This window comes from Lissotriton vulgaris, chromosome 1_1, assembly GCF_964263255.1.
Source record: "Lissotriton vulgaris chromosome 1_1, aLisVul1.2, whole genome shotgun sequence".
Lineage (NCBI taxonomy): Eukaryota > Metazoa > Chordata > Amphibia > Caudata > Salamandridae > Lissotriton > Lissotriton vulgaris.
In genome coordinates, this window is record NC_141685.1 from 557,869,220 (window position 1) to 557,884,304 (window position 15,085).

Below are 15,085 nucleotides of genomic sequence, written 5' to 3' on the forward strand. Positions count from 1 at the left end.
AGTGGCATCCTCGAAAAGTGGCATTTTTGAAATATGCAATTTAAAAACAAACTTCAGGGATCCCAAACTCCAAATCTCCATCCCTCCCTAATAGGAAGTTACACTTGTACGAGGGTACAAGGCAGCTCCAATGATAACCTATGGTAAAAATAGTCCTTGCAATAGTGAACAAGCATTTGCAATTCAATAGGTCTCGCATTACTGAAAGTTTGAGCTAGTGGCGTTGCTTTATTACTTGCAACACCAATAGCTCAAACTTTCAGTAATGCGAGACCTATTGCATTGCAAATGCTTGTTATCTTGGCTGCTGCATATAATGTCACAACTCAACCATAATAACGTATTACAGTTGAACAGTTGCATCTTTTCATTATTACAGGCAACTAAGCATGTCACAAATCTAATGTAATATGGAAGTTAGAGACAGGATTGTATACTGGGGTTGCATGTTTTCAATATAGATCGAAATATAATGGTTACAAAAGCACATAAAGGCACACAAATAAATGTTATGCCTTCTTAACTAAGTCATCATCATTCTAGCAGGTGAAAGCACACACAAGGCAAACTAGGCTTCAAAAGATACTCTGCCTTAAAAAACAGAAAAACACTGTTTTTACCAGTGGTAATACAGGCAATAGAACAGGGCACTTTTCTCCCATTGCGTTAGTGTTGCTACTGCCATTGAGGTGAAGTCCAGGTGGAACCACACCTGTCTGCATGGAAGTGATCAAACATGTCTGCATGGAAGTGATCACACCTATCTGCATGGAAGTGACCATGCCTGTCTGCTTGGAACTGACCATGCCTGTCTGTTTGGAAGTGACCACACCAGTCTGCACGTAAGTGACCACACCTGTCTGCATGGAAGTGACCAAACCTGTCTGCATGGACGTGACCAGTCCTGTCTGCTTGTAAGTGACCACTCCTGTCTGCTTGTAAGGAAGCATACCTGTCTGCACAGAAGTGCCCACACCGGTCTGCACACCTGCCTGCATGGAAGTGACCATACTCATCTGCATGGAAGTTACCACACCGGTCTGCTTGTAAGTGACCACTCCTGTCTGCTTGTAAGGGAGCATACCTGTCTGCACAGAAGTGCCCACACCTGTCTGCACACCTGCCTGCATGGAAGTGACCACACCCATCTGCATGGAAGTTACCACACTTGTCTGCTTGGAAGTGAACACACCTGTCTGCATGGAAGTGGCCACGCCTGTCTGCATGGAAGTGACCACAACTGTCTGCTTGGAAGTGACCATGCATGTCTGCATGGAAGTGATCACACCTGCCTGCATGTAAGTGACCACACCAGTCTGCATGGAAGTGACCACACCAGTCTGCATGGAAGTGACCACGCCTGTCTGCTTGTAAGTGACCACGCCTGTCTGCTTGTAAGGGAGCATACCTGTCTACTTGTAAGTGACCATACCTGTCTGCATGGAAGTGACCAGTCCTGTCTGCTTGTAAGTGACCACTCCTGTCTGCTTGTAAGGGAGAATACCTGTCTGCGCATAAGTGCCCACACCTGTCTGCACAGAAGTGATCACACAGGTCTGCATGGAAGTGACCACACCTGTCTGCACGGAAGTGACCACACCTGTCTACACGGACGTTACCACACCTTTCTGCGTGGAAGTGACAACACCGTCTGCATGGAAATGACCACACTTGTGTGCATGGAACTGACCACACCTGCCTGGATGGAAGTGACCACACCAGTCTGCATGGAAGTGTAGAGAGATGAACAGGCAGTAGTGCAGAGATATAGGCCCTACTAGTCAGCACAGCCAACTATTCCCACCTCCGTCACTTCCTAAAGAGTGGGGATCAATCTCGGGCCAAGGGGGAGGGGGGGCGGCTGTGCGTGCAGGGCTGTGAGATGCACACATTTCCCGCTGTCCCATTTCAGCGGTGCTAGGTTGCACAGTGGTTGCTTTGTGGAATGGCTGCTGCTGGCTCTTGTTCCTCTCTGGCCCACCCGCTGCTGTGCAGTGAGTCGAAATATTGGGGTTGTGTACAGAGCGCCCCTCTCCCTTGCTCAATAAAGGGGGGTAGATGGCGTCACTATGCAGTGGTGCAAGCAGGCAGTGATCTCTATGCTGGCTGCACACGCGCAGTCTGTCTCTGGTTTGGGGCTGAGGGGAACCAGGGCTCGCGCTGCACCGCAAATGTTTCAAAGCATTCAGGGAGGTGGAATTGAATAGAAGGTGCAGAGTATTGCAGGGTGGTTAATGTTGGAGCAGTGCTGTGAGTGCTGTTCTCCGCTGGAAAGATGGTACAGTGCAGCTGGTACCCGGAGCTGCACAAGGAACTGATGGAAAAAGTGTAAGCAGTGCCGCAGAATGATGGAGCGGCATCGGTAGTGCTGTGGGATGGAACTAAATCAGTGCAGTGAGCTCTCCGGTATGTATGTGGAGGTTCAGAGATTTTGGAGAGGCTCTTCCGTGCCGCCCTCTGCTGCAAGCTGTACACGGAGCTCTCCTTGGTCCTCTCCGAGTGCACCAGTTCCCACAGCCCAACAAAAGTGCAAACAAGTAATGTCAAACTTTTACTATGCATAAAGCGCGGCAGCTGGCCGTAAAGCATGGAGGGAGTGTATTTTAAGAGAAATTGCAGCGTCTATCATTGGCCGCCGCACTTGAGTCTGGAAAATAGGGTGGGTATGTTGGTAAGCCGGATAACTTGTACTGGCTATAAATTTAAAAAAAGAAAACCGTGTGGTCACCATGTTTTGTCAAAAACATACAGCGTGCTGTGTTTACCAGGGCTTATCGCATGCAGGGGCGTAGTCAATTTAAACAAGACGTCAGCGGTTCTTTCATTTAGTTGCTTCCCTGTGATATGGAAGCAAAAAAGAACAATCCCACCAGTGGTGCGCACGTGCCAGTCATGGGCTTTCAATTATCGCGCCCGTATATGGGCACGATAATTGAAACCACATGACGGCTGGTGTGCATAATAGACACGAATAGGCTGTGGCGGAGCAATGCACCCGCCTTTGGCCTATTGCATGCCGTCTTAGTGGAAAAACTCGCACGCAAAGCCCAATAGCGTCCCCCTAAAGGAAAAGCCCACGCTAATGCGTGTGCCATTCCTAGGTCTGCATCTGAAACCCCATTGTTAACTACTACATGACCTAAAAACAATATTAGCTGTATTTCACTATCAGGACATTTCAATCACAATAGTACATGTCCTACCTTTCGAATGCACTATACCCTGCCCATGGGGCTACCTGGAGCTTACCCTAGGGGTGGCTTACATGAAGTAAAAGGGAAGGTATGGGCCTGGCAAGTGGTTGCACTTGCCAGGTCGATATGGCAGTTTAAAATTGCCCACAAAGACCTGTTTTGGCTGGTCTGAGACATGTTTACACGGCTACTCATGTGGGTAGCACAATTAGTGCTGCATGCCCACTAGTAGCATTTGATTTACAGGCCCTGGGCACTTTACTGGGGACTTACCAGTAAATTAAAACTGCCAATCATGGATAACCAATTACAGATGCAATTTACACAGGGAGCACTTGCACTTTAGCATTGGTCCGCAGTGGTAAAGTGCCCAGAGTCATAAAAACAGCAAAATGCATCACACAGTCAAAAACAGGAGGTCAGAAGCAAAAAAGACAGGGGAAAAACATGCCAAAGATGCCAGGTCTAACAGTGACCTGTCAGCAGTTGCTGGTTGGAAAGTAGAGGGTCAACTCACCAGGTAGGAGTTCTGCAAGGCACAGAGAGAGTGCCCAATCCTGGAGGGCATGAGGCAATCAGCTGAAGCCCAGACAGCAGGGAATGCCTCTGGGAATCATTGCATTTACTAGGCAGACAACCTACTGTATAGTGAGCCTAAGGAACCTGTGCATGGGGCAACAAGGGTCCTGATAGTCTCCCAATGCTACCAGGCCTTGCTTCTTGAGCTGGCTCATGAGATAAACCTAGCAGAACATCTGGGCCTGAACAAGACCTTTCAAAGGCTTTTCCCATCACTTTTACAGGCCCTCGATGAAGATTTCCTCAGATACTCTCTTAAGGACTTGCTTGACCTGCCAGGCCAATGGGTAGATAGAACTGAGTCTGCAAGCCCCCCCTTAATCCCTTGCCTGTCATTGACAACCCATTTGAGAGGGTGGGCATTGACATTGTAATGCCTATGGATCCCCAGACAGCCTCTCGCAGCAGGTTTATCCTGGCACTGTTGGACCATGCCACAAGATACTCTGAGGCCATACCTCTAAGGACTGCAACTGCACCTGCAGTGGCTAAGGGCCTAATGGAGATTTTTACCAGTGCGAGTTTTCCCAAGGAAGTGGTGTCTGACAGGGGCACCAACTTCATGTCTGCTTGTATGCAGTCAATGTGGAAGGAGTGAGGAGTTACTTACAAGTTCTCCACCCCCTACCATCCACAAACCAATTGGCCTATTGAGAGATTAAACAAGGCCTTCAAGGGCATGATCAAGGGCCAGCCCTAAGGTATAAGTGGGACATCCTCTTGCCATGCCTTCACTTTGCTTACAGAGTGGTACCACAGAAGAGGATTTGGTTTAGCCCCTTCAAGCTCCAAGGAAACCTCTCCAGGATGTAGCTAGCTACATGCTACCCTACGGGAGCCAGATGGCCAAGTTGTGGAAGTGACCTTCTGACAACTTAAAGGTCAGCCACGAGGTGATGAAACAATGATTTGCCCAAACGGCCACTCCTGTGGAATCACAACTTGGGCAGAAAGTGTAGGTGATGGAACCCATGGAGCCCAGAGCCCTCCAAGACCATTGGACTGGGCCTTCTAAAATAGTCGAGAGGAAGTTCACCTTCTTGGTGGCTCTCAAGATCCCCAGGGGCGCCCACAGGGTACTTCATATCAACCATCTCAAACCTCACTTTGAGAGGTCTGAAGTCACCATGCTGTTGGTGACAGATAGAGGGGAGGAAGAGAAGAGTGATTTTCTGCCTGATCGCTTGGCCTCCAAAGAAAAGGATGGGTCAGTGGATGGTGTAAACCTCTTCAGAACAGGAGAGGGACTGTCACCAGTTGCTGGGATAGTTCTTCTCTCTGTTTCCCTCACATCTGGCACTACCCACCTGTTATGCTATGTTATAAATGTATACAGCGCACGATTACCAGAGGTGTCTTGGCGCTAGCAAACTGAGAAGCATGCAGAGGGCTTAATCAGTGAACAGCCACATTTTAATGGCTTTCCTGAACAGAGTCAGAGAGGGAATATTTCTGATGTTAAATGGGAGGGAGTTCCAGAGCGTGGTGGCTTCCACCATAAATATTCTACCACCCCAGTATGATTTAACAACTCTCTGAGAAAGTATCACTTTTTCTCCATGTGAGTTCAGACATCTGTTTGGGGAGTACCAGTGCTGTGAATGTCTCAGGAACTTAGGGCCGGTCTCGTGAAGTGCCTTGTATGTAATAGATAGGGTATTAAACTTGATCTGTTTTTTTATTGGCAGCCAGTGCAGACTTTGGAGATTGGTTCCCACTGACTGGAATTTGGGAATCCCCAGGAAAAGTCTAGCGGCCTCATTTAGGATCATTTGGATCCTTTGAAGTCGTCTTATCCGTATGCCGAAATATAGCCCATTACAGTAATCTAGTCTGGAAAGGACTAGGGATGTGACTACAGTTGTCCTGCTTTCTGTGGGAATCAGAGGTAGGATTTTCATAGAGGTTTTTAGCATGAAGAAGCAAGATGATGAGGCTGATTTGACTTGAGCTTCAAAGGCCAGTCTCTGGTCTATAATAACACCCAAGTTTTTTACTTTAGGAACCTGGAGAGGCGCTGATCCCAAATCATTTGGCCACCAAATCTGTGATCATGAAGGGGAGAATTTGCCAAATAGGATCACCTCAGTTTTCCCAAAATTTAATTTAAGACAGTGCAAGCTCATCCATTAGCTGACTGCTGTCATGCAATCCCTAAACCTGTTTGCTGGTGGTGATGTATTTTTGGTAATAGTTACCACAAGTTGGGTATCATCTGCGTAGGATGTTAATGTCATCCCAAAATATCTAATAAGGGATGCCAGTTCCAAAACATAAACATTATAAAGAGTAGGACTTAAGGAAGAACCCTGTGGAACTCCACAGGGAAGTGTGAAGGATGGAGAAGTCAGATTCCCTAATGCCACTGATTGTATCCTATCCTCAAGAAAGGAAGATATCAATGGCAATGCCTTTCAGGAGATACAAATGGAATTCAAAATGTTTAGCAAGGTTTTATGATCCACTGTGTCGAAGGCCGCCGACAAGTCAAGCAACAACAGGGCTGCAGCACCCCCTGTGTCCATGGCTGTTCTAATTTCGTCAGTGGCCTTAATCAGCGCTGTTTCAGTGCTGTGTTCCGATCTGAATCCCAATTGAGCTTCATCCAGAAGGTCATACTCTTGTAGATATGTCGTCAGCTGGTTATTCATAACCTTTTCAGCAAGTTTGGCTGGAACTGGGAAGTGAGAGATAGGCCTATAGTTGCCTGGATCCACTGCATCAAGATTGGCTTTTTAAAAAAAAAGTAATATGGAGGCTATCTTCCATTTAGAAGGAAAACCGCCTTCTGTAAACATGGAGTTAAAAATGGAAGTTACTCTTGATCCACATACCTCCAGAGCTTTTTTAAAATAACATAGGTGGGAGAGGATTGTAGGGGGAGCCTGATCTTATTTTAGAGATAAGAATCATTATCTCAGCGACAGTTACTTCTCTAAATTCTGCAAGAATGGGGCCATTGGGATGTGATACCCTTGAAGTATAATTCTTCAAATATGAATGTGCCCCATTATCAAAGGTGGTGGAAATTTGCTCTACTTTATTTTGAAAGTGCTGGGCCAGGTTGTTGCAAAATTCCTGAGAATAATTGCTCCCTTTTCTAACGGGGGAGTAGACAGTTTGGTCACCACCCGAAAGAGCTCTTTGGAGGAGATTTCTGCCTCCTAAATTTCCTTAGAGAAGTAGGTAGCTTTTTCCGGTAGGATCACATTTTTATAGTCAACTAGTTGGAGTTTATATTTACCCAATTCCTGTTCACTATAATTACTTCTCCAACATCGCTCCTGTCTTCTACGCTCCTGTTTTTTTTTGTCTAAGAGTGTCGGTGAACCAGGGGGCGGATGGAGTAGTCCTATTGCTTGTGGACTTTTTAAGGGAGGCTATCAAGTTGGCTGTTTCTATGAGCCATTCATTAAAATGAGTGGAGGCTTGTCCAGGTTCTTGTGGACCTTTTGTAAGTGTTTGGGTAAGCTGGTGGTTGAGCTGGTTACTATCGACCTGGTTCCAGTTCCGATATGATCCTATTGACTGATTGAATCTTGATTGTCCCTTGACCGTGTTCTCGAGCTCAAATATAAGAGCACAGTGGGTGGAGTTTGCTTAATCCCAAGGGCATTATGGTTGGTAAAGATACCATCCAGAGTGTGACCGGCCAAGTGTGTAGGACCTTTGACCCTTTGATTTAGCCCAGCAAGTGTCATGGTATTATTTAGTGCCATGGTATTTGCATCTGTGTCTGCCTCAAGATGATAATTAAAATCACCAAGTATAGTGAAGCTGTATTCCAGTGTACAGGGTTCAAGTAATGTGTTAAAAAAGGCAAGGAACAAATGTTTCTTTCCCCCTGGAGGACGATACACTAGCATTTCTTTGAGAGAGAAACAATTGGCAATTTTGAAACTAAAAGATAGTAGCTCACAGTCCAATGAGGGGATAGTCTCAAATGCCGCTGAGTAGGTGTCTTGATATATACCAGCAAGACCACCACCCTTTTTATGCTTCCTGTCGTGTCGAAGACTGAATAGCCTGGGGGCACTACCGTGCAGAAGTCCAGATCTGATGCCTGGTCGGCCCATGTTTCAGTACTAAAGAGCATATCCAAGCCCTGAGCATCAATAAGCTCAGCATATCTATTTTGTGTTTATGCAGTGATCTAACATTTAAAAGTGCGCCTGAGGTGCTCATTTGCACTTGAGGTTATAGCTCCTACGTGGCCCATTATTCCAGTGCAAATTGGGTATAGATAGGCTACGGTTTAGTTTAAAACCACAGATATTGCATTTCAGTGGCCTGTTTGTTTCTAAACTTTCTAGGAGAAAGTGTGTGCAACTACCACCAATATTTGCTGAACATTGATTTAACCTCCTTAAATCATAACTTGAGTATGTAATGCAGCAGTCAGCATTTCTGGCGCTCGGTGCGGACTCAGCGTGGACGGACGCAGACGGGTTTGCCTTTGGCACACCGGTGGTGCAACTATAGTGGCAGAACTAGACCGAAACCCTCCCAACCAGAAGTGAGTACAGCCCTTAGGGGAGGAGTTGTGTCTCTCCGCTCAAACGGCATGAATAGCCGTGGCGGGCTGGAGACGCAACACAAGAAGAATTGTGGTCACACAAAGATAAAAAGGTACGGCGATTAAAATCAAAGATCTATGTTAAAGTTCAGCTTTGTTAAATTCCTTATGTTTAAAACAACTTGTAGCACATACAAATACTGCAATATACACTGTGAAGGTGCTAACCCTCACCTCAAATCAGGCTTCAGGTATCTAATGATGTGGACACAGGAGACAGTCTCCCAGATAAGACTAAAACTTATAGGGTCCCTTTCAAAGTGGGGGCCAGTATCAAAGATGAGATTTCTAGGATGCTGAAGATAGGAATGATTGAACTCTCCAGTAGCCCCTGGTCCAGCCCTGTGGTACTGGTACCAAAAGCTGCCCCACCGGGCACTACTTCGGAACTAAGGTTCTGTGTAGATTACAGGGGCTTAATTCAGTCACCAAGACTGATGCTCATCCCATCCCCTGGGCTGATGAGCTGATTGATAGGTTAGGGGCTGCCCTGTTCCTGAGTACCTTTGACCTTACTCCAGGGTACTGGCAAATTGCCTAACTGAAGGAGCAAAGGTGAAGTCAGCCTTTTCCACTACAGAGTGCCACTACCAATTCAAAGTGATGCCCTTTGGTTTAAAAAATGAGACTGCCACCTTCCGGAGGGTGGTGAACCAGGTTTTAGCTGGGATGCAGACATTTAGTGCTGCTAACTTAGATGACACAGCTGTCTTCAGTAACAGCTGGAAGGACCATCTTTTTCACCTGAAAGAAGTGCTTCAGGCCCTGCAACAGGCAGGTCTGACTATCAAGGTAACTGAGTGCAAGGTATGGCAGGGGTTCTGTGCTGTACTTAGAACACCTGGTGGGCAGTGGTAAGGTACAGCCCCTCCAGGCTAAGATAGAGGTCATTGTGGGCTGGGAACCCCTGATACCTAAACTGAGGTCAGCGCCTTCGTAAGTTTCACAGGGTACTTCAGGAGGTTTGTCAAGGGATATGGCTCCATTGTTTCCCCCTTGACAGAGCTGACTTCAAAGAAGCAGCTCAGAATGTGATTTGGACAGAGGCATGCCAAAAGGAATTTGACTCCCTAAAACAGGCCTTGTGCCCCTATGCTCAAGGCCCCTGACTGTTCCAGGGAATTCATTGAAGAGACAGATGCCTCAGAACATGGAATAGGGGCAGTTCTATCACAGCTCAACGGTGAGGGCTTAGACCAACCAGAAGCTTTTATCTCTAGCAATTTACTTCCCAGGGAACAGAGGTGAAGTGTATTCGAAAGGGAAGTCTTTGCTGTGGTCTGGGCACTTAAGAAGTTAAGACTATGACATTGTGGGACTCATTTCCTGATTCTGGCAAACTACAGGCCCTTCAGGCGACTATTACAAAATGAAGGATGAAAATCCAAAATTGTTGAGGTGGTTCATCCCCCTACAGGGAATGGACTTTACTGTGGAACACAGACTTGGGACATGCCACACCAGTGATGATGGTCACTCTAGGTTCTTCCACCTTATTTATGAAAACTCTCAAGAGATTAGGTAGCTCTACCCACTTTCAGCTGGGGCTGGGCACATGTTAGATCTGACAGCTTTAGGATGGTCTTCCCTAAACATTTTGCTTGTTTGCATCACCTTTTTGCTTATTTCTTTTTGTTGGCCTTAGGACTCTGAGCACTTTAGCACTGTTAACCAATGCTAAAGTGCACATGCTTATCCACTAAAAAATGGTTTGATGACATATCTACAGTTGACATATTTAATGTATCTATAATCCCTAGTAGACTGTGCTACACGTGCCCAGGGACTATAAATTAAATGCTACTAATAAGCCTGCAGGATTGATTCTGCCACCCTCATAGGTAGCACATTAAACATGTATCAGGCCTGCCACTGCAGAACCTGTATGTGTAGTTTTACTACCAGTCTACCTAGCATTTAAAGCCCTTGCCAAGCCCTAAACTCCACTTTTATTACATACGAGTCACCCCTAAGGTTAGGCCCTAGGAAGCCCATAGGGCAGGGTGCTGTGTAATCTAAAGGTAGAACATGTACTTTTAAGTTTTAAATGTCCTGGTAGTGAAAAACATCCTAATTTGTTTTTCACTACTGTAAGGCCTAACCCTCTTGTAGGTTAACATTGGGAGTTCTTTATTACACTTAGAACCTATAATTCCTGATTCAGATGGAGTCAATCAGTCATGCTTCATATCATTGGAATTGTAATGATAAATCCTCTTTACTGGTAAAGATGATTTGGTCACTACCCTTATAAAAATGGCACTATTCCGTTCACTTGTGTCACCACGTACAATGCCATCTCTAACCAAACAAGCAGGAGTATCAACAAACATTGGGCAATACTGAATACTGGCAACCTCCAATGGGAGAAACCACTGTTTTCCTATAAGAGGTCAAAAAGCCTTAAAGATACTCTGGTGAACATGAGACCCAAAGAGCCAGCACCCAATGCTGTTCAAAGTATAACACAGGCATGGGGCCTTCCAGACGTCACAGGACATTTCCAATGCGGTGACTGCAGCGTCTGCCACCTCACTGAAAACACCAAAACACTCAACCTTGAAGAGGGTAAAATCTGGCAACAACGATCTCATACAAACTGCAACAGCAGTAATGTAATATATCTTATCAGATGTACATGTGGTAAACCCTATATTGGCATGACGACACGAAGGGTGAAACAACGAATCAGTGAACACCGCAGCACCATACGCTGTAAAAGGAATGCAACTAAACTAACAGATCATTTCCTGGCAGCTCACCATACACCCAACGACATGAGATCGACAGTAATTGAGCAGGTCCAAGTGGGACCAAATCTACAGAACCGTCTCTATAAAAAAAGAACAACGCTGGATCTATAGATTGTCCACTCACAAAATTGGATTAAATGACAATATGCCTTGGGCTTCAGTATTGAAATAACATTTCTTGAACTTCCTTCTAAGGATGCATTTTAATATATATGACCTCAGCCCCTGGCATTTAGTCTAGCTGTACCTCCTGAGACTTGTACGATGCCATAACTGTAATAGAGCATCAGTAGTCTATTCCCCAAGCTCCCATTGCCTTTCTTTCAAATGGCGATATATGAGCATTGCAACATAACTTATGTGACAAACTCCCGTGCTCTGTGAAGCCCGTCTGAACTGTTTGCTCCCTTTCTTCCCCTAAAATAAGCTGAATTGTGCTCGCATTATCGCCACCAGATAAGCCATACAATTTATACCGGCCAACTGTGGATCAAAGTTATGCCTTCCACAATGGCTTATGTACCCTTTCTTTCCCCTCTATAGCTGAACTTTTCTCGTATTTTCACCACGGGATAAGCCATTCTCCATATACCTGACCAACTATGGTATTATAATATCACTTTCGCAGGGTCATTTCCCCCTGTTTACTCATTCACTTTTAAAATAATTTTTCATATAGTCCCCTGGACAACACGGCATGAGTAGATGCTTATTTGTTGTTCTCAATCCCTTCTTTATTTTCAAACGCCGATTGACATTCTCCATCAGGCGTCCTCTGAACTCTCTAGCATACCGTAGCCTTCTGAGACAAAGATCACCATGACAACCCGTCATGTGATCGCTACCTTGCCACGCCCACCCCGGAACTGAACGCCGGTCTTAACAGACGCGGCTAACACAGATCACTGTAGCGGGGCAGCGGGCACGGCAATAGGTATTTTGCCGTCCTTACAACAGCGGAACTGTAAGTACTCTAACCGCATTCTGTTACAGCTCCAACGATCCACAGGCCTTTTGGAGCTTAAATCCAGAAAAGCCGCAGCTCCACGCGGCCATTACTAACGCTTGACCTTCTGTTTTTTTCACTTCCCGCAGAATACGTTCTAGTTGAGGACATTTCCTCCTCTGCCGCCCGATGCCTTAAGACATCTAATATGAGTAAGACAGGCCAAAGTCATCCCTACATGTTACTTGTTTGTTGGTCTTTCTGTGTGTTGGTTGATGTAGGTCTTCTTAATACTGGTATAATTGCACATCTCATACCCCCTCCTCACGCATAGTCTTGAGAGGATGGACTACCACGCCACTAAAGTCTGGAGGCGCATGTGACTATAAGATAACTTATATTCGCCACCTTACACGCACGTATTGATAAGTGTGTAAGTTGTTGGTCCTCACCCCCATTTGAGGTCCTTGACCACTAGGATTAGTTACACCTAGCATTGGTTTTCAAGTACCAGATAGCACCCGGGAATTACGGTCGGTTATGCACTGGAACGGAATGGGATTGGCATGTTGCTTGTGAACACGAGAGAACCTTCACAACGTTACAAGCACGTAATTCAGTATATTTCAGCCCCTTTTTCTGTTTTTCCTTCCACAGGTCTCTCTTTTCTTTAGCCCACCAATTTTTGGTAGGTGCTCGCGTTTTAAGCAGAACATTTTTTGCTTTTTCTCACAGGAATCTAGGATTGGGTACGCCTTTTAGGGAGTGTAGACCGTCCATTTTCTTGCTTTTTTGGTCCTGAAGAAAACCTGGTACTTCCCACTATAGGGTTGAAACATGTAGACCAGACCACTTGCAGAGATACTCTTTGTCATAATTACCCTCAAAGTATTTCCACATTGTTTTTAACATTGTCCAGTTACTCACTAATAAAATGTATTTCTTGAGTTTATACCAGGACAATTTTTAACATTTTTTTCTGCACTCAAACACTCACAAACCAGCTCCACTGTATGCGGGTGATTCTACGGGCATCCCAGTGGGGCCTGTACTGGTGACGTCAAGGTGGAGAGAGTGTTCACTCCTTAATGAAACTGATTGGGTAGAGAAGGGATTAAAAGCTGGGATTAAAACTAACAGAGGTGCATGCACCGATCTGGGTGTGCCTGTGGCGGTGAAGTCGTACCGGTCATTGTAGGTATTGTAAGGGTCCCTTCATGATGAGGGGGGAAAGACTGTGTGTATTAGGACCAGATTGTGTGGGTGTCTAGCATACCAGTTTGGTGCGGTATTGTCCCCAGATCTGTTCTGGTATGTTTCAGGACGGTAAAAGAACAAACAGAGAGGTGGCAGTTCATAGATGACTACTTATAGGTTGATGCTGTGCCATGGGATGGAATCATTCAGTCCCTCCTGTTTGGTGGACAGGTGGTAAATCCATTGTTTTTCTTTGGCAAGCAAGAATCTTTTGCTATTCTGGTTTGTGTGATCATATTGCTCAATGACTGTCCATGACATGTCGTTCGGAGTATGTCCATGTTCTAGGTAGTGGGCCGTGAGGCAATTGATGGTTTTTTTGCATCGTATTGTGCTCATGTGTTCGACTATGCACGTCCTGACCTTCCGTGTTGTCATGCCTATGTAGCTGAGGCCACACAGGCACTGGATTAAGTATACAACATTAGATGAGTTGCAGTTGGTGTGCTTTAACTGTTTCAAGGTTTTTCCTGGTTCTAAATTAAGGGTTTTTGATGAACATGTGAGGTGGCATATGCTGCAGTCATTGCAGGGATAAAGTCCCGCTATTTTAGGGAGGCTCCACGTGGTCAGAATAGTATTGGTGGGTTTCTGCTGTGTCTTAGGGCGTGTGGACACCAATCTGTTTTCCTGGTTACTGCCTCGTTTGTAAGTGAACAAGGGTAGTTCCCAATTTCTGGTTCCTGAGTTTATGATACGACAGTTTTCCCTGATGATGTTGGTAACTTTGTTGGCGGCCGTGTTGTAGGTGGTGATACAGGTTATAAGTGGGCAGGCTGCTTCTCGTGTTGTGTTCTTTAATAGACGTTCGCGATTTTGGTTACTGGCTTTTTTTTGTTTTCCTGATGATTTTCCGAGGGTAACCATGTTCTTGTAATTTAGAAACGAGACTGGCAGATTGTTTTTTGTAATCTGTGATTTTGTTGCAATTTTTAAGGATATGTGGAAATTGTCCGAAGGGAAGATTTTCCCTCAGGGCTCGTGGGTGGAAACTGTCAAAGCGGGGGAGGGAGTTTCTGGCCGTTGGTTTGTAGTATGTATTGGTGGTTAGTTTCCCATCCTCAGGTGTTATATTCAGATCCCAAAAAGCCAGTGTGTTTGGGCTTGATGTACTCGTGAAACGGAGGTAAGGATCTCTACAGTTAAGCCACATTAGGAATGATGTCAGGGTGTCTGTGTTGCCTTCCCAAGTCATGAATATGTCATCAATATACCGTCATCACACTTTGATGTTTGTGGAGTGCGGGTTTGTGGGCGACGATATGTGGGTCTCTTTGAAGTGGTGGACGTAGAGTCCTGCTACACTTGGGGCAAGCATGCTCCCCATGGAAGTTCCATTGGTTTGTAAGTAGAATTCACTTTCGTATTCAAAGTAGTTTTCTTTGAGGGCGAGTGTTGCACATTTGAGGATGAATTCTCGGGGTGTGGTATTCCCATGGTATATTCATGAGTATGTCATTGAGGACCTGTAATGTGGCATCTTGAGGGAGACTCGTATAAAGGCTCTTAATGTCCAGACCCACCATGAGTTAAGTGGTGGGTTCAAAGCTCATGTCCTAAATTGTATTAAGTAAGTGTTTGGTGTCTTTGATGTATGTGGGCATCTTTTGTACAAAGGGTTGAGGAAAAAGTCACAGAACCTAGATAGAGGTTGCAGGACGGAGCTGATTCCCGACACAATTGGTCGTCCTGGTGGGGTCTTGGTACTTATGAATCTTAGGCACCGTATAGAAGTAAGATACCTTGATGTTCTAGGTACATATATAATCAGCTTCCTGTG